Source organism: Odocoileus virginianus, chromosome 26 (genome assembly GCF_023699985.2).
Source record: "Odocoileus virginianus isolate 20LAN1187 ecotype Illinois chromosome 26, Ovbor_1.2, whole genome shotgun sequence".
Taxonomy (NCBI): domain Eukaryota; kingdom Metazoa; phylum Chordata; class Mammalia; order Artiodactyla; family Cervidae; genus Odocoileus; species Odocoileus virginianus.
Window position 1 is genome coordinate 1,281,768 of NC_069699.1, and position 19,994 is coordinate 1,301,761.

The 19,994-nt window shown below is 39.9% G+C and overlaps 1 protein-coding gene across 4 annotated transcripts in view; it reads left to right on the forward strand.

Annotated features, from left to right (window-relative positions):
* ZCWPW2 (zinc finger CW-type and PWWP domain containing 2) overlaps positions 1 to 19,994 on the forward strand; it is a 151,369-nt gene that overhangs the window by 39,872 nt on the left and 91,503 nt on the right. The gene's annotated exons all lie outside the window — the stretch shown is intronic.

Here is a 19,994-nt window from a genome sequence, read left to right on the forward strand (position 1 = left end):
AAAGGAGATATCATCTAGAAATGCAAATGACGAAAACTGAAATTATAATGTTGAAATTCCCCAAGTGTAAAGATAATGGTACAGATACTGTTACTTTTCTCAAACTCAGAACTGAGTTGCATCATCTGGGTTAGTCTGTATTTAAAATGTATGTACTTTCTATAACAGCAGTGTTGAAGAGCAAAATAATAGTGACAACTTTTTTTGTTTTGAGGAATAATCATTTTTCTCAGTCACATACAAACAATAAAAGCAATTTCTATTGTGAGTAGCCATTTGTCTTCATTCCTATTCTGTATGTATTTATTCACACTGTCTCATTAAATTCTGAGATTATTCAGAACTCCTTGAATATATTGTAATTTTACCATCTGGGATACATCAGTCATAAAATACATATACATTGTAATAAAAACTGATGCTTCATAAGAGTTTATATTGTCTATATTCCATATCTAAGACCTTTCTTCTGTTGAACAATGGAACTGTGTAATATTTCAATTCAAAAAGTATTGATCTTGTTTTCTAATTTTTTTCAGACTCTGCTATAACACTAACGTAATTCATGGAATGTGGAAATCTTTGCAGAATTTATGTTAAATCCATGTTATTTTTCTTTAGCTCATGAATTTCACTTTAATGAATTTCACTACAAATATCTATAATAATTATACTCTATTAAGTTATTTAGAACAGTTTAGTGGGGTTCTACAGACCTTGGTGATCTTATTAAATTCTATATAACTAGTAATATGTTGTGATGTATTGTGATAAATAAGAAATTGCTCATTAGCCCCTTTCTCATCTGTTAATATATTTAACTCATTCCAGATGCTCCACAGACACAGAGAAGAAATAGAGCAAAATTAGGGAAGTGATATGAATGATTCCTGCATGTAAAATATTATTTGGGCATTGGGGGATCAACAGACTGAGAACAATGTTTGTAATATCAAATCATTTTTTACTGAAGATTCAAAATAATATCCCTGTCCTCAGAGAGGATATAGTCAAGTGGTGAGAATTAGGTAGTAAATATCATTGCAATATGTCACACAATATTATAAATACCAGAAGTTGAGAGGACTTGAATATCAAGCAGGAAGAAGTTGCAACTGGTTGAGGACTTCCGAGAAGACTTCTTGAAAGACATGGTATTTGAGGTGGGTCTTGAAAGTAGGCAATTTACAGATTCTGCTAGAGTAAGGAGGATACATGAGCAAATATAAAGAGAATACATTGGATATTTGGGGGGCATAACAAATAATGTAAATTGATGTTGTTTGGAAGATGAATAAAGTGATGCCAACTAGCTACCATTTAATGAACATCTGCATGCTGTGCTTCTTGCCACATACCCTGCATGCATGATTTTATGGAACTTTCTGAATGCTTTATGAGGTAGTGCTAGTATTATTCCCACTTTCCAGATGGAAAGATATAAAATGATTTACTGAAGGTCATACAGCTATTAAATTGATGTTTTTAGATCCTAGTCTAAATCTGACTGATGATAAAATTCATAATCTTAAGTATTTGACTATAGAGTTACATTGTGGAAAACTGAAAGTGGGGACATTATTTCCAACTATGTTAGCAGTGGCAAACTATATATTTTTTTAGCATAAGTACTAATTATTTGAGTTTCTAAGATTAATCTGTTATTGGTGAGTTGAAAGAATTAATATGGGGAGAGAGAGAGTAGACAGATTGGTTAGTAGGCTATTTAGAGCAATCTAAATGAACTGGTGAGAAACTGAGCTGTGTTAGTAGCAATAAGGTTAGAAAGGGGAAAACGCACAAACACCTTTTTAATTTTGTAAGTCATAACAAAATGACAACTATTTTAATGGAGGGGATAAGGAAGTAGGCATTTTCAAAGTTGACCCTTGCCGATATTTGAATCTAGGTAACAGATGGATGGACATGAGTTTGAGTAAACTCCGGGAGTTGGTTATGGACAGGGAGGCCTGGTGTCCTGTGATTCATGGGGTCGCAAAGAGTTGGACTCAACTGAGCGACTGAGCTGAACTGAACAGATGGATGGATGGTTGGATGGCGTCAGCGATGCAATGGACATGAGTTTGAGTAGACTCCGGGAGTTGGTGATGGACGCAGGGAAGCCTGGTGTGCTGCAGTCCGTGGGGTCGCAAAGAGTTGGACACAACTGAGTGACTGAACTGAACGGAACTGAACAGTAATGTGAAAGAGAAACTGTTTTAAAGGAAAAGAAAACTCAATGTAGCCCAAATTCAGTGTGCTTGAGTAAATCCAGGTGTCAAAACTACATAGCATGTAGGTGTGCTGGTGAGACTTGAGGTGGAGTTCAGGGAGTGAGGTGATTTGGTAACCATTTCCTTGGGAGAGAGTGGAAGTTATTTGAGAGAATTCTCCAAGGAAGAAAATACAAGTGAAGTTTGAAGACAGAGCCTTAGAAAGGCTTATTCAGGGCCTCGGGAAAGAAAGAGCAACTGGTCAAGGAATCAGTAGTGGTTAGAGGTTTAAGAGAAAGCCTTTGGATTAGGTGATTATAAAACCTTTGGTTTCCTTTAAAAGAAACTTGGCAAAAACCAGGTGGTCAAGCATTTAAGAGTTGAATAGATGTCTAGGATTTATGGTACCTAGTTTATACTCTCACTTTTTTTGTTATGTGACTCTAGAATTTTCTCTAGAGGAATAGACCCAAACTTCATATTGTATATCTAGCTGACACACAAGCATTTTAAAATCAAGACCCAAAGGACTATTATTTCTGTTCGCCAAACCTCAAGCTTGCCTCAATTTTTAAAACCTGTATGCAGGTCAGGAAGCAACAATTACAACAGGACATGGAACGACAGACTGGTTCCAAATAGGAAAAGGAGTACATCAAAGCTGTATATTGTCACCCTGATTATTTAACTTACATGCAGAGTACATCGAGTCCATCATGAGAAATGCTGGGCTGGATGAAGCAGAAGCTGGAATCAAGATTGCTGGGAGAAATATCAATAACCTCAGATATGCAGATGACACCACCCTTATGGCAGAAAGTGAAGAGGAACTAAAAAGCCTCTTGATGAAAGTGAAAGAGGAGAGTGAAAAAGTTGGCTTAAAACTCAACATTCAGAAAACTAAGATCATGGCATCTGGACCCATCACTTCATGGGAAACAGATGGGGAGACAGTGTCAGACTATTTTGGGGGGCTCCAAAATCACTGCAGATGGTGATTGCAGCCATGAAATTAAAAGACACTTACTGCTTGGAAGGAAAGTTATGACCAACCTAGATAACATATTAGAAAGTAGAGACATTACTTTGCCAACAAAGGTCCGTCTAGTCAAGGCTATGGTTTTTCCAGTGGTCATGTATGGATGTGAGTGTTGGACTGTGAAGAAAGCTGAGTGCTGAACAAAGAATTGATGTTTTTGAACTGTGGTGTTGGAGAAGACTCTTGAGAGTCCCTTGCACTGCAAGGAGATCCAGCCATTCCATCCTGAAGGAGATCAGTCCTGGGTGTTCATTGGAAGGACTGATGCTGAAGCTGAAACTCCAATGCTTTGACCACCTCATGCGAAAAGTTGACTCATTGGAAAAGACCCTGATGCTGGGAGGGATTGGGGGCAGGAGGAGAAGGGGACGACAGGATGAGATGGCTGGACGGCATCACCGACTGGATGGACATAAGTTTGAGTAAGCTCCGTGAGTTAGTGATGGACAGCGAGGCCTGGCGTGCTGCGATTCATGGGGTCGCAAGGAGTCGGACATGACTGAGCGACTGAACTGAACTGACTTGGTTATTAACTCCACTTTTCATCCATTTACCCAAAATGGATGTCTAAGATTTATGTGCCACTGTCTTCCCTTACCACTAAGACCCTTCCCCTTGCTTTCAAAATATTTTCAAAAATGTTTGACTGATTATTGCTATAGACTGAATGTTTGTGTCCCCCTGTGAAACGATGATAATAGGAAGTGTTAGGAGGGTATTGGGAAGGTGATAATGTAGTGAGGGCAGAGCTCTCATGAATGGAATTAATTCACTTATAAAAAGAGAACCCCCAAAGTACCTTGCCCATTCCTCCAAATGAGGTTACTATAGAAAGCAGCCATTTATGAACCAGCAGTGGGTACTTTCTAGATACCAGATATATCAATGCCTTGATCTTGGATTTCTCAGCCTCCAGATCTGTGAGAAATAAATTTCTGTTGTTTATAAGTCACCTGGTTTGGTATTTTTGTTATAGCAGTCCAAACAGACAAAGACAGAAATTGGTACTGAGAAGAGGGGTCGCTGCTGTAATACCTAAAAATGTGGACGTGGCTTTGAAACTGGGTAAAAGGTAGAAGCTGGAAGATTTTGAGGTTCATTCTAGAAAAAGCCTGTGCTGTGCTAAGTCACTTCAGTCATGTCTGACTCTCTGTGACCCTATGGTCATAACCCACCAGGCTCCTTTGTTCATGGAATTCTCTAGGCAAGGATACTGAAGTGAGTCGTTGTGCCCTCCTCCAGAGAGGAAAAGTCTACTTTGCCACAAATGAATGGATTGTTAAGGGCAACTGTGATGTGAGCCCAGAAAGAAAAGGTGAGAACTGTAGAGAAAGCTTCAGTCTTCTTGGAGAATACTCAAGTAATTTTGAACAGAATTTTGGCAGAAACATGGACAGTAAAGGGGGGCATTCTGATGAGGTCTCAGATGGAAATGAAGAACATGTTATTGAGCACTGGATAAAAAATGGTCCTTGTGATACAGTGGCAAAAACTTGGCTGATTTGTGTTCATGTGTAGTGTTTCATGAAAGGTAGAATTTGTGAGAAATGAAATAAATATGTGGCTGAGGAAATATCTAAGCAAGGCTTTGAAGGTACAGCTTAGCTTCTTTTGACTAAGTAAAATAGTAAGTTCCCTTATCTCCATTGCACTGTGGAGCTGTGGGCCAAGGCCACCATCATGAACCTGACCAGTAAAGCCCAGCTGAGCCACAGGCACTTAACACTAACCTGTGAGAGCTACTGTGTGGGCTGCCTCCAAAGCCATATGGGGACAAGACCAGCTATATCCCATAGGGCCCAACCCCTGCCTGGAAAAACTATGTGGTTAACCTACCTTAGTAGGTCTGGAAGGGGTCCACAGCCCCAGTGTCACTGGAGGGAGAGCATAGAGCCAAAGATTATTATCCAGAATTAATGTTTAGACTTGCTTGGAACCTGTCATTCCTTTCTTTTTTATTCTCCCTTTGGAAATGGGAATGTCTGTCCTATGCCTGTCCCACCATTGTATTTTGGAAGCAGAGAAAACATTTGATTTCACAGGTTCACAGATGGAGAGGAATTTGCCTCAAGATGAATCCTGCATTCATTCTCACCCATGTCTGATTTAGGTGATATTTAGATGAGACTTTGGACTTCAGATTCTTGAGTTGATGTTGGAAGAAGTTAAAACTTCTGGGAATGGAATAAATGTTTTTTCATGTGAGAGGAACATGAATTTGGGAGCCAGAGATGGAATGCTATAGACTGAATATTTTTGTCACCTCAAGTTCATATTGAAACCTAATCCTCAATGTGATGTTACTAGAAGGTAGATGCAATGGGTGGTGATTAAATCATAAAGACAGAGCCTTTATGAATGGGGATTAGTATCCTTATAAAAGAGGTTCCAGAGTGATAGTACTCTTGTTATCCCTAGAGTAGTGGTTAACTAATTTGCAAGTTAAAAAGTGGTAGAGTTGTCTGACTGAAAATTGAGTATAACCATTCATAACTATTGCATTAAATGAATAAATGAATAAGTAGCCCAAACGTGACTGGCTAATTTTGAATAGACATTCAATGTTTTCTGTTTTCCAAAATGTAACTTTTAAATTTTCTTTTGAATTATCTAGCATAATATGTTAGCTAAGTTATGAAATAAAAAGTTAAAAACATAAGTTAAGTAAGGCAAGTATACTTAGCACAGCTTTGCATTTGTCATCATCTCTTTAAGCTGAAGTGTGGACTACTGTCCCTATGATTTTATAGGGCATCTCACAGACTCTAGCACTCTCCTCACCACAGTTTCTTTTTTTCTTTTTTTTTTTTTTTAACCACAGTTTCTTTTTCCTCTTCATTTGTACCTTCTGTGGAGATAGTAATCATATTCTACTGTCTTTTATATTCCTTATTAGGTTGTTGAAAAAGTAATTGTAGTATTGGAACATGAATTTTAAATCATTAAAACTAGGCTCAAACACATCTTAATTAATCAAAATAGGAACCATTACATTCAACACAGTTTTGCCAATTAAAAAATAAGTTTGTTTATTCTTGTAGCATAAAAATCCATGCTTTGGGATTCCATGAACTCTTGGAAAGCATTTTCTGCCTCCTGCTGGTTATGGAAGCATTTTCCCTGCAAAAAGTTGTCAAGATGCTTGAAGAAGTGGTAGTCACTTGGTGAGAGGTGAGGTGAATATGACAGATGAGGCAAAACTTTGTAGCCCAATTTGTTCAACTTTTGAAGTGTTGGTTGTGCTATGTGTGGTTGGGTGTTGTCATGCAGAAGAATTGGCTCCATTCTACCCATCAATGCCAGCTGCAGGCATTGCAGTTTTTGGTGCATCTCACCAATTTGCTGAGCATACTTCTCAGATATAATGATTTTGCCTGGATTCAGAAAGCTGTAGTGGATCAAGTCGACAGATCACCGAACAGTGACCATGACCTTTTCTTGGTGCAAGTTTGGCTTTGAAAAGTGCTTTGGAGCTTCTTCTTGGTCCAGCCACTGAGCTAGTCATTGCTGATTTTCATATAAAATCCACTTTTCATTACATGTCACAATCCAATCAAGAAATGGTTCATTGTTGCTATCAAGAGTAAAAGAAGATGACACTTCAAAATGACTATTTTTCTTTTTGATCAGCTCACGAGACACCCACTTATCAAGCTTTTTCACCTTTCCAGTTTGCTTCAAATTCTAAATGACCATAGAATGGTTGACGTTGAGTTCTTTGGCAACTTCTTATGTGTTGTAAGAGAATCAATTTTGATGATCCTCTCAGTTGGTCATTGTCAGCTTCCAGTGGCCGGCCACTGAGCTCTTTCATCTTCAAGGCTCTCATTTGCTCTGCAGATCACCACTGTAGAGTATGTTTGTTAGCAGTTCCTAAGCCAAGTGTGTTGTTGATGTTGCAAGTTGTCTCCATAACATATTGTTTATGACCCATTTTGAACTCAATAAGAAAATCACTCAAATTTTCTTTTTGTCTAACATCCTTTCCTTTGTCTAAAATAAACAGCAAGTAATAAGTCATTAGCAAAAAAAGCAAAGCAAGAAATGAGCATTAAAATGATGTATAACATAACCACATTTATTTAAGAATATATTCTAGTATCGAACAGCAAAATTCAACAGTGCAAAACTGCAAATTACTTTTGCATCAGCCTTAATACTTTATTTGTATTATTAGTATTCTCTTCAATATGCTGTTCCTTTGTAGAAATATATTTTAATATTCATTTATTTATTTACTTTTGGTTGAGCTGGGTCTTCATTGCTTCACAGTGGCTTCTGTTGCAGAGCATGGGCTCTAGGGCACAGGGCTTCAGTAGTTGCTGCATGTGAACTAAGTTGTTGCAGCTTGCAGGCTCCAGAGCGCAGGCTTAGTGGTTGTGGCCCAAGGGCTTAGTTGCCCCATAGCATGTGGGGTATTCCCAGACCAGGGATCGAACTGGTGTCCCCTGCATTGCAAGGTGATTCTCAACCACTGGACCACTAGGAAAGCCCTGTAGAAATATTTTAAAGTGACTTCACTTTGTGAGGAGAATTCTGGATAGTTTAATCTGTATACCTGTTTTAACTAGTTAAATATAACTGATATGGCAATAATCTTGAAAACCAACCGAATGCTGGAGAAAAGGTAATAGAAATAATGAGAATCTGGTTTGGAAAGAGTAAGTATTTCATAACCTGTATTATACATTCTGTTAGCCCGGATAAACTATCAGATCTTAAATACCGAGAGGTTTAAGTTTGACACAATTGAAAATGAGTATCACTGCTTAGATAATAATGACGTTTTCTTGGTATTAATTTATCTTCTCAGTATTATCCACTGACTTCCTAAGAAAATCTGAAAACTTTATCTACCATTTAAAAGTAATCTTTTAATCCCCTTAACATTTTATAATAGGCTATCATAATGGATTTTCCCAAGCTTTCCATTGATGCAGGCAGTGAACTAAGAGTGCTTTCTCCAGTGGTTCTAGGACAGACAGAATCCTAGGCAGCTGAGTGACAGATAGTAATATCATGTTCTGCTTTCTTTTATACCTCTTAACTTTCATTATTTGTTATTAGTATTCTCTTCAGTATGCTTTTTTCTTTGTAGGACTATTTTAAAGTGACTTCACTTTGTAGACAATATAAGCTGTAGATCTGTTTAGCTAGTTAAAAATGACTGCAGTGTGGTAAAAGTCAATGGATAGTGGAAGAGCACCTGATGCTCTACATGTGGTACCTCCCATCTTTCCAGCAGGAGGCCTCACCTCCCATTTAGGACATATGACCTACTTCTATATGGTCTGAGTGAGGGTCCTAGTATCAATTTGATATTAAATACTAAGAAATCCTATTTTTCTTATTTAATAATAAATAGAAGGTTCTTGAATGAACTTGTAATGGATTATCTCACTGTTTGTAGAACTGTTTCCTGACTCCTTACCTTTAGCTTAGTTGTCCCAATACCTGCTTTAGACTTATGAGTCTCCCTCATCTCTCTTCATATTTGAGTTTGGGGTTGGTAGCCCTTTACCCAGTGAACAGCATTATCTCCTCCTACTGTTACCAAATCGCAAGTCTGTGTGCCCGATGCACAGTGAGGTCCATCAGTACTAAAACATTAAGAGTTTGGAACAGAAAGATTTATTACAGATTTATGCAAAGAGATGGGTGGCGCATGCCCTAGGAATCCCAAAGTTACTGAAAGCTTTCAGCAAACCCCTTTAAAAGCAAAAGGTGAGGGAGGGTAGTGGTTAGCTGTTGCAAACTTTTTGGTGTCAAATCGTTTGCTGTTGAGGTCAGGTCACGGTGAGGTAACAGTCAGGTAATGATATTCTTGTGAATCTCTACCAGATAACTTTTATTCTCTGTGATGACAAAAAAGGGCAGGGTCTTAAGGCACAACTTCCACCCTCCAAGGTCCCAATCCTGGCTAAAAGAAGGTGGATCGAAGTTGGCAGCTCCTTTAGGGCCAGGGTTCCTACATCCTGCCGAGCCGTCATTGCTGAGGGAGCCAGGTGCCCAACTCAACTGGTCTTCAGTTTCCTCAGGTCACCCAAATGGGGCAGACCAGGTCTCAGAGAGTGTGACTCAGGCAGTAAGTCGCAGAGACAGGAAGGGAGAGTGGTTCACTGCTGCCTCAAGGACTGGGACAAGGCTAGTGGAGGGCCTTAGTGAGGTCTCTGGAGCTCTGCAGGACGTAGTCCCCAGTCTATTCCCTGGGCCCTCCAGCTCACCTGCTGGCCCAAGGCTGGGTAAGCTGGAGGGCCTCCAGGAGAAGGCCTGAATCTGCCTCTTATTTCACTCTCCACCTCACAACGCCCCCCCACTCCTCTGTTGTCTAAATCCCCTCACTAACTGTCATTATTTTAAGAGTCGGTTGCTTGCGGGCAGGGCCCACTGCTGCACTGTCCGGTGGCCTAGTAGGACCACTAACGGTCGCTCATTGACAGTTGGTTGAGTGGATGGGGCCCACTGAGGCACTGTCCAGCGGCCGAGCAGGACCGCTAACGGTCGCTCACTGACGGTTGGTTGAATGGATGGGGCCCACTGCTGCACTGTCCGGTGGCCGAGCAGGACCACTAACGGTCGCTCACTGACGGTTGGTTGAATGGATGGGGCCCACTGCTGCACTGTCCGGTGGCCGAGCAGGACCACTAACAGTCGCTCACTGATGGTTGGTTGAGTGGATGGGGCCCACTGAGGCACTGTCTGGCGGCGGAGCAGGACCACTGACAGTCGCTCACTGACGGTTGAATGGATGGGGCCCACTGCTGCACTCTCCGGTGGCCGAGCAGGACCACTAACGGTCGCTCATTGACAGTTGGTTGAGTGGATGGGGCCCACTGAGGCACTGTCCAGCGGCCGAGCAGGACCACTAACGGTCGCTCACTGACGGTTGGTTGAATGGATGGGGCCCACTGCTGCACTGTCCGGTGGCCGAGCAGGACCACTAACGGTCGCTCATTGACAGTTGGTTGAGTGGATGGGGCCCACTGAGGCACTGTCTGGCGGCCGAGCAGGACCACTAACGGTCGCTCACTGACGGTTGGTTGAATGGATGGGGCCCACTGCTGCACTGTCCGGTGGCCGAGCAGGACCACTAACGGTCGCTCACTGACGGTTGGTTGAGTGGATGGGGCCCCACTGAGGCACTTTCCGGTGGCCGAGCAGGACCACTAACGGTCGCTCACTGACGGTTGGTTGAGTGGATGGGGCCCCACTGAGGCACTTTCTGGTGGCCGAGCAGGACCACTAACGGTCGCTCACTGACAGTTGGTTGAGTGGATGGGGCCCACTGAGGCACTGTCCGGCAGCGGAGCAGGACCACTGACTGTCACTCACTGACGGTTGGTTGAGTGGATGGGGCCCACTGAGGCACTGTCCGGTGGCCGAGCAGGACCACTAACAGTCACTCACTGATGGTTGAATGGATGGGGCCCACTGCTGCACTCTCCGGTGGCCGAGCAGGACCACTAACGGTCGCTCACTGATGGTTGGTTGAGTGGATGGGGCCCACTGAGGCACTGTCCGGTGGCAGGACCACTAACAGTCGCTCACTGACGGTTGGTTGAGTGGATGGGGCCCACTGAGGCACTGTCCGGCGGCAGAGCAGGACCACTGACGGTTGCTCACTGACGGTTGGTTGAATGGATGGGGCCCACTGCTGCACTGTCCGGTGGCCGAGCAGGACCACTAACGGTCGCTCACTGACGGTTGGTTGAGTGGATGGGGCCCACTGAGGCACTGTCCGGCGGCGGAGCAGGACCACTGACGGTCGCTCACTGATGGTTGGTTGAGTGGATGGGGCCCACTGAGGCACTGTCCGGTGGCTGAGCAGGACCACTAACAGTTGCTCACTGACAGTTGGCTGAGTGGATGGGGCCCACTGAGTTGAGGCACTGTCCGGCGGCCGAGCAGAACCACTAACGGTCGCTCACTGACGGTTGGTTGAGTGGATGGGGCCCACTGAGGCACTGACTAGTAGGTGAACAGGACACTGCCTGGTGACAGGGCACGAAGTACAGATGCACAGCAGTGGCTGCCGTGCTAAGGACTGAGGTCACTGCGCTCTGCTACAGTTAGATTACCATTGCTGCTTAACATTTTCTGCAGCTCATTAGAAGTAAAGGAAACAGAATACAAAGGACGTCACCAGGACAGCAGAGTGAAGCAAGGCGCCAGACTTTTCTTCCTCCCACAGATGCGCTGAATGAGCAGCTCCACACAGATCAGTTCCTTTGGAGAGAAATATAGAAACTAGTTTAGTTCCTCCTACACATTGAGGTGACTGAGGAAATAACCACCCTGAAATGAGTAGGAAAAGCTAAGATACATTCATGCCATAAACCTTTAGTTTAGCCACAGGGGAACCTGGCAGTTTCTCCCTGAGAAACAGAGGGTTTGGAACACACAGCTAGCTCCTCAACTTTTATGGCTGCTACCCAAGGGACCAGCACCTAGATCACCTAGCTCTGAGAGCCAATGGGAATCAGCATTTGTGCATCCACCAGGACCATGTTAAGCAAACAGATGGTTTTAAACAGAAGTGTAAACACTTAACCTTGGCTGTACCCTTGGGCTCAACACAGAGGGACCAGAATAAAACATAAAATTACCATTTTCTCTGTGGAAGGAATTTAACTGCATACTTTTCCAGTTGCTGCCCAAGAATTGGGCTTCTAACCAGCTTGCATCTGGAAACTGATTGTCCTCTTCCAGGAGCCTGAAAGGGCTTGTGAGCACTTTCCTCGCTCTCTCTCCAATGATAAAAGTGAGTGTTCAGCTTCTTTCTGAAAGGAGCTTGTCTGTGCATCTAGCACCCTAACTTTTATGACTGCCACTCAAGGGACTGGCTCCCAAATCACCTAGCTTAGAGAACCAAAAGGGCTTGGCATTCACAGTCCCCTTTCACCATAGAAAACAAGTAAGCAATTTCTAACAGATGTGTAAGCACATCCTGCCACTGTCTCCCCAGACTTATCACAGAGAGAGCAGGCAAAAACACTAATCTGTTTTCCCTAGAAGGGATTTGACTAAATACTTTTTCAGCTGTTGCCTAATGGTGCTAATTAATCTGCATCTGGGAGCTAATGGGGCACATAATTAGTAGTAGTTCTATGAGATCCTCAATGGTCATGTGGAAACTGGGGTGAGATGAGAAAAGGCAGAAGATCAAACAGAAGAAAGGATCAATGAGCTTGAAGATAGTTCACTGGAAATCATACAGTCAGAGGAGGAAAAAGAACAGAAAAAGTGAAGACAGGGAATGGAATAATATATTGAAAGTTCTAAAAGAACTTATGAAAGAAAGAAAACTGCCAATCAAGAATAGTGTTTCTGGCAAAGTTGTTCTTCAGAATTGGAGGAGATATAGAGATATTATTAAACAAAAGCTTAAGGAATTCATCACTACTAAACCTGCCTTACAAGAAATGCTAAAGGAATTCTTTAAGCTGAAATGAAAGGATGCTAATTAGGAATATGAAAACATAAAAGTATAAAACTCACTGATACAGGTAAATATAAAGTTTTATTAAAAATAATATATGATGGTATTATGTAAATCACATATAGCTCTAGTATAAAAGTAAAAAGACAAAAGTATTGAAAATCTCTGTAGCTGCAATAATTTTGGGGCTTCTGTAATGGAAAAGCAAGAGAGTTCCAGAAAAACATCTATTTCTGCTTTATTGACTATGCCAAAGCCTTTGACTGTGTGGATCAACAACAAACTGTGGAAAATTCTTCAAGAGATGGGAATACCAGACCACCTGACCTGCCTCTTGAGAAACCTGTATGCAGATCAGGAAGCAACAGTTAGAACTGAATATGGAACAACAGACTGGTTCCAAATCAGGAAAAGGAGTATGTCAAGGCTGTATATTGTCACCCTGATTATTTAACTTCTATGCAGAGTACATCATGAGAAACGCTGGGCTGGAAGAAGCACAAGCTGGAATCAAGATTGCCGGGAGAAATATCAATAACCTCAGATATGCAGATGACACCACCCTTATTGCAGAGAGTGAAGAGGAACTGAAAAGCCTCTTGATGAAAGTGAAAGAGGAGAGTGAAAAAGTTGGCTTAAAGCTTAACATTCAGAAAACTAAGATCATGGCATCTGGTCCCATCACCTCATGGGAAATAGATGGGGAAACAGTGGAAACAGTGTCAGACTTTATTTCTTTGGGCTCCAAAACCACTGCGGATGGTGACTGCAGTCATGAAATTAAAAGACACTTACTGCTTGGAAGGAAAGTTATGACCAACCTAGATAGCATATTAAAAAGCAGAGACATTACTTTGCCAACAAAGGTCCATCTGGTCAAGGCTATGGTTTTTCCAGTGGTCATGTATGGATGTGAGAGTTGGACTGTAAAGAAAGCTGAACGCCGAAAAATTGATGCTTTTGAACTATGTGGTGTTGGAGAGGACTCTTGAGAGTCCCTTGGACTGCAAGGAGATCCAACCAGTCCATCCTGAAGGAGATCAGTCCTGGGTGTTTGTTGGAAGGACTGATGCTGAAGCTGAAACTCCAATACTTTGGCCACCTCATGCAAAGAGTTGACTCATTGGAAAAGACCCTGATGCTGGGAGGGATTGGGGGCAGGAGGAGCAGGGGATGGCAGAGGATGAGATGGCTGGATGGCATCACTGACTCGATGGGCATGAATTTGAGTAAACTCCGGGAGTTTGTGATGGACAGGGAGGCCTGGCGTGCTGCAATTCATGGGGTTGCAAAGAGTCGGACACAACTGAGCAACTGAACTGAACTGAACTGAACAATACCTCAGCTGGTAAAGAATCTGCCTGCAATGACAGAGATCCCGGTTCAATTCCTGGGTCAGGAAAATCCCCTGGAGAAGGGATAGGCTACCCACTCTAGTATTCTTGGGCTTCCCTGGTGGCTCAGCTGGTAAAGAATCCTCCTACAGTGTGGGAGATCTGGGTTCAATCCCTGGGTTGGGAATGTCCCCTGGAGATGGGAACAGCTACTCACTCCAGTATTCTGGCCTGGAGATTTCCATGGACTCTGTAGTCATGGGGTTGCAAATAGTTAGACACTTAAATAATTTTTATTGGACACATAATATGGAAAGGTGTATGTGATATCAGAACATAAAATGTGGGTACAGAGAGTAAAAATGAGGAGCTTTTGTAAGTTATTGAAGTTATCAGCTTAAAATGAACTATTATAATTGTAGGATGTTTTAAGCAAGCCTCAAAGCAAAACCCTTTGGTAGATATACAAAAGATAATGTAAAAGGAATCAAAGTATACCACTACAGAAAACCACCAAATCATAAAAGATGAGAGAAAGAAGAGAAAAATCTATAAAACACTTAGAAAAAAAATTAACAAAAGGTCGTCAATAAGCTTTTACCTGTCAAAAATTACTCCAGATGTAAGTGGACTAATTCTCTAATTGTAGACTGAAAGTGAAGGGAAGGAAAAAGATATTCCACGTGCATGAAAACCAAAAGAGACCTAGCAATAGCTATTCTTATATAAAACAGAATAGAAGTAAAAAAAAACTGTAAAAAGTATCAGAGTTGCTATACAATGATAAAGAGGTCAATTCATCAAGAGAATATAATAACTGAAAATATTTATGCACCCAGTATTGGAGCATCTGAATACATAAAGCATCTGAATATATGAAATATCTGAAGGAAGAAATAGACAGCAGTACAACAATAATTAAAATTGAAATTAAAAGATGCATGCTCCTTAGAAGAACAGCTGTGACAAACCTAGACAGTATATTAAAAAGCAGAGACATCACTTTGTTGACAAAGGTCCATATAGCCAAAGCTATGGTTTTTCCAGTAGTTTTGTATAGATGTGAGAGCTGGACCATAAGGACGGCTGAGTACCGAGGAATTAATGCTTTTGAACAACAACAATAATAGGGGATTTCATTACCAACTTTGAACAATGAATAGATCATCCAGACAGAAAATCAGTAAGAAAACTTTGGACTTAAATTACGCTTTAGATGAGGATTCTGCAGATACATACAGAACATTCTATCTAACAGCAGCAGAATGCACATTCTTCTCAAATGTACATGGAGCATTTTTCAGGATATATCATATTGCAGTACTATCAGGCATCTTTTCTGAGAAAAACTGGAAAATTGACAAATATATAGAGATTAAACAACATGCTCCTGAAAAACCAGTTGGTCGAAGAAGAAATCAGAAACCTGAAAATATCATGAGACAAATGAAAATGAAATATAACATACTAAAATTACAGGATATTGCAATAGCAATTCTAAGAGGGAAGTTTATAATGATAAATGTTTACATTAAGAAGAAAGACCTCATGCAAACTAACTTTACACTAGAAGGAACTAGAAAAAAGAACTACTAAGCCCAAATTTAGTTGAAGGGGAAATAACAGAAATCAGAGCAAACATAAATGAAACATTAAAAAATAATAGAAAAAGATCAGTGAAACTAAAAGTTGGTTTCTTGATAAAAGTCACAAAACTTTAGCTAGACTAACAGGAAAAAAAAAAGACTCAAAATCATAAATAAAAGAGACTACAGCTGGTGCCACAGAAACACAAAGGATCCTAAGAGACCACAATGAACAATTAGATGCTAACAAGTTGAATAATTTAGAAGAATGGATAAATTCCTAGATGCATATAACCTACCTAGACTGAATCAGAAAGAAATAGATTTGAACAGATAACAAGTAAGGTGATTGAATCAGTAATTTAAAATTCTCCCAAGAGAAAAGTTCAGAACCAGGTGACTTTATTGGTAAGTTCTATCAAAAATTTGAGAGTAATCAGTGGGAATTCCTTCTCAATCTCTTTCAAAATATTGAAGATAACAATTCCAAATACATTTTACAAAGCCAGCATTAACTTGATACTAACATCATAAAAGAACACCACTAGAAAAGAGAACATCAGACTAGTATACCTGATGAACATATGTGCAAAAATTCTCAATTAGAATTGAGGAGCGCATAAAAAGTATCACACACTAAGATCAAGTAGAATTTATTCATAAGATGTATGGATGGTTTAACACTTTCAAATGAATAAACATGATACACCACAGTAAAGGGAAATGTAATCATATTGTCATCTCAGTAGATGGAGAGAAAGCATTTAACAAAAGTTAAGATCTTTTGATGATGAAAACTCTTGACAGAGTGGATGTAGAAGGATTATATTTCAATAAAATGATGACCATATGTAACAAGCTCACAGGTAACATCAGGCTCACTAGTGAAAACCTTAAAGCTTTCATCTAAAATCAGCAACAAGACCAGGGTGCCCACTTACACAATGTTATTCAACATGGTACTAGAGTTTCTAGCCAGGACAGTTGGGCAAGAAAGAGAAGTAAAAAGTGTCCATATCTGAAAGGAAGCAGTATAATTTTCTCTGTTTGTAGAATACATGATCTCATATATAGAAACCCTGAGGACTCCACCAAAAAATTGTTAAAACTAATACATGAACTCAAGAAAGTTGTAAGACACAAAACCAACCAACAGAAATGAATTGCATTTCTATACACTGACAACAAAGTAGCTGAAAAAAAAAATGAAAATAATCTAATTTACAGTTGTCTCCAAAAAATGCTTAGTAATAAAGTTAATCAGGTGAAAGTTTTATAAACTGAAAACTATAAAACTTAGATGAAAGAAATAGAAGGCAAAAATAAGTGGAAAGATATCCCGTATTCATAGATTGGAAGAATTTATGTTGTTAAAATGTCCATACAACCCAAAGCAATCTACAGATTCAGTTCAATCCCTATCAAAATTCCATTGGCATTTTCACAGAAATAGAAAAAAAATCTAAAATTTGTATGTAACCATATAAAACTCCAAATAGCTAAGTAATCTTGAACAAGAAGAGAAAAGTTGAAGGCATTGTACTTCCTAGTTTCAAACTATTTTACAAAGTTGTAGTAATCAAAGGGGTATGGTATCAGCATTAAAAACTGACACAAATCAGTGGAACAGAATACAGAGCCCAGAAATAAACCCAGATGTATAGAGGTCAACCAATTTTAAACAAAGGTACTGAATGGGGAAAAGATAGTCCCTTCATTAAATTGTCTTGGAAAACTGGGTGTTCATATGCAAAAGAATGAAATTGGATCCTTAAACTGTACACAAAAATAAACTTGAAATTTATTTTTGGATTAAAGACAAATGTAAGACCACCCCGTAAAACTCCTAGAAGCAAACTTAGAGGAAAAGTTTCTTGAGATTGATTTTATCAATGATTCTTTGGATCTGACACCAAAAGCACAGGCAAGAAAAGTAAAAATAAAGTAGGACTGCATTAAATTAAACTGTTTCTTTGTAGCAAGAGAGAAAATTAGTTAAATGAAAGATAGCCTACAGAATGGGAGAAATATTTATAAACATTTTAGAAGGGATTAATATCCAAAATATATAAGGAACTGATACAACCGACACAATAAAAATGTTTAAATCTTAAAATGGGCCATTTTTCTAAAGAAGCTATATGGCCATTGGGTATATGAAAAGATCCTTCACATCACTAATCATCAGGGAAATGCAAATCAAAATCACAATTAGTTATCACTTCACACCCGTTAGGATGGCTGTTATCAAAAAGTGAAAAGATAATAGAGATTGATGAGGATGTGAATACACTGGAAACGTGTACATTGTAGGTGGGAATACAAAATGCTGCTAGTGCTATGGAAAACAATAGCACTATTAGAGGTCTCCTCAAAAAATTAAAAATAGAACTACCATATGATTCAGTCACCCCACTTCTGGGTATTTATCTAAGATAACTGAAATAGGATCTCCAAGACATATTAGTACTCACATGTTTATAGCAGTACTATTTATAGTAGCCAAGATATGGAAACAGCCTAAGTGTTAATCGATGGACAAATAAAACATACAATGGAATGCTGTTCAGCCTTAAATGTGGAGAATGTTCTGCAACATGCAACAACATGGATTAACCTGGGGAACATTATGCTAAGTAAAGTAAGCCAGTCATAGAAAGACAAATACTGTGTTATTCCACTTATATGTGATATCTAAAATAATCAAATTCAGATAATCAAAGAGTGGGATGATTTCCATGAGTGAGGAAAATGGTGAAGTAGGGAGTTCTAAATTAGCAGGCATAAAGTTTTAAGTAAGAAAGATGAGTAAATGATAGAGATCTGCTATACAACATTCTACCCATAGTCAGCAATACTCTATTATGCACTTTTAAAATTATTAAAAGGGTAGATCTCATACTAAGAGTACTTATCAAAATATAATAAAATTAATAAAGTTTAAAAAAAAGACCAAAATGAGGCATCAACTCAAAAAGAGAAAGATAAACTCAACAAAGAATGCCCAAAGAAAGTAGAAGAAAGAAAAGAAGTACAGCTATTAATTAAAGGTGAAAGAGGAGAGTGAAAAAAATCTGGCTTAAAACTCAGCATTCAAAAAACTGAATCATGGCATCTGGTTCCATCATTTCATGGCAAATAGATGGGGAAACAATGGAAACAACGACAGACTTTATTTTCTTCGACTCCAGCATCACTGCAGATGGTGACTGCAACCGTGAAATTAAAAGATGCTTGCTCCTTAAAAAAGCTATGACCAACCTAGATAGCATATTAAAAAGCAGAGACATACTTTGTCCACAAAGGTCCATGTAGTCAAACTATGGTTTTTCCAGTAGTCATGTATGGATGAGAGAGTTGGACTATAAAGAAAGCTGAGTGCCAAAGAATTGATGCTTTTGAACTGTGGTATTGGAAAAGACTCTTGAGAGTCCCTTGGACTGCAAGGAGATCAAACCAGTCAATCCTATAGGAAATCAGTTCTGAATATTCATTGGAAGGACTGATGCTGAAGCTGAAACTCCAATACTTTGGCCACCTGATGTGAAGAACTGACTTACTGGAAAAGATCCTGATGCTAGGAAAGATTGAAGGCAGGAGGAGAGGTGGATGACAGAGGATAAGATGGTGGGATGGCATGACCGACTCAATGGATATGAGTTTGAGCAAACTCCGGGAGTTGGTGATGGACAGAGAAGCCTGGCGTGCTGCAGTTCATGGGGTCGCAAAGAGTCTGACACTACTGAACCACTGAACTGATACTTGGATAGTGGTGTTCTATGTGTGTGTGCTCAGTCGTGTGACTCTTTGCTACCCTGTAGACTGTAGCCTGTCAGGGTTCTCTGTGCATGGAATTTTCCAAGCAAGAATACTGGAGCAGGTTACCATTTCCTACTCCAGGGGATCTTCCCAACCCAAGGATCGATTCTCCGGCTCTTGCATCTCTTGTGTCTCCTGCATTGGCAGCAGATTCTTTACCACTGAGCCACCTAGGAAGCCCCACTAGTGTTCTACTAATTTATCAATATAGTATATGCAAGTCTTTTTCTAAAAATAGGTTTATATTTCAAAGTAAGTTACTAATAATTAGTTTTACTTATATTTTACCTCTATTAATTATTAATCATTTTAATATACACATAACTTATTATTAAAGCTTGCAGTTAGGGATTTATATAATTCTAATGTCTTGAATTAATAGTGAATAAAATCATTTGAATTAATAATAAAATAAGCAAAATATTCCTTTAATTTTTTAAAAATTTCACATTTTCTTATGGTGAAATATTTTGCTACCTTTGGTTTTCCTCAGAATTAGAAAAAGAAAGGGATTAAGTCTACACTGTATACACCATATACCCAAGAGGCGATACTACCTAGTGG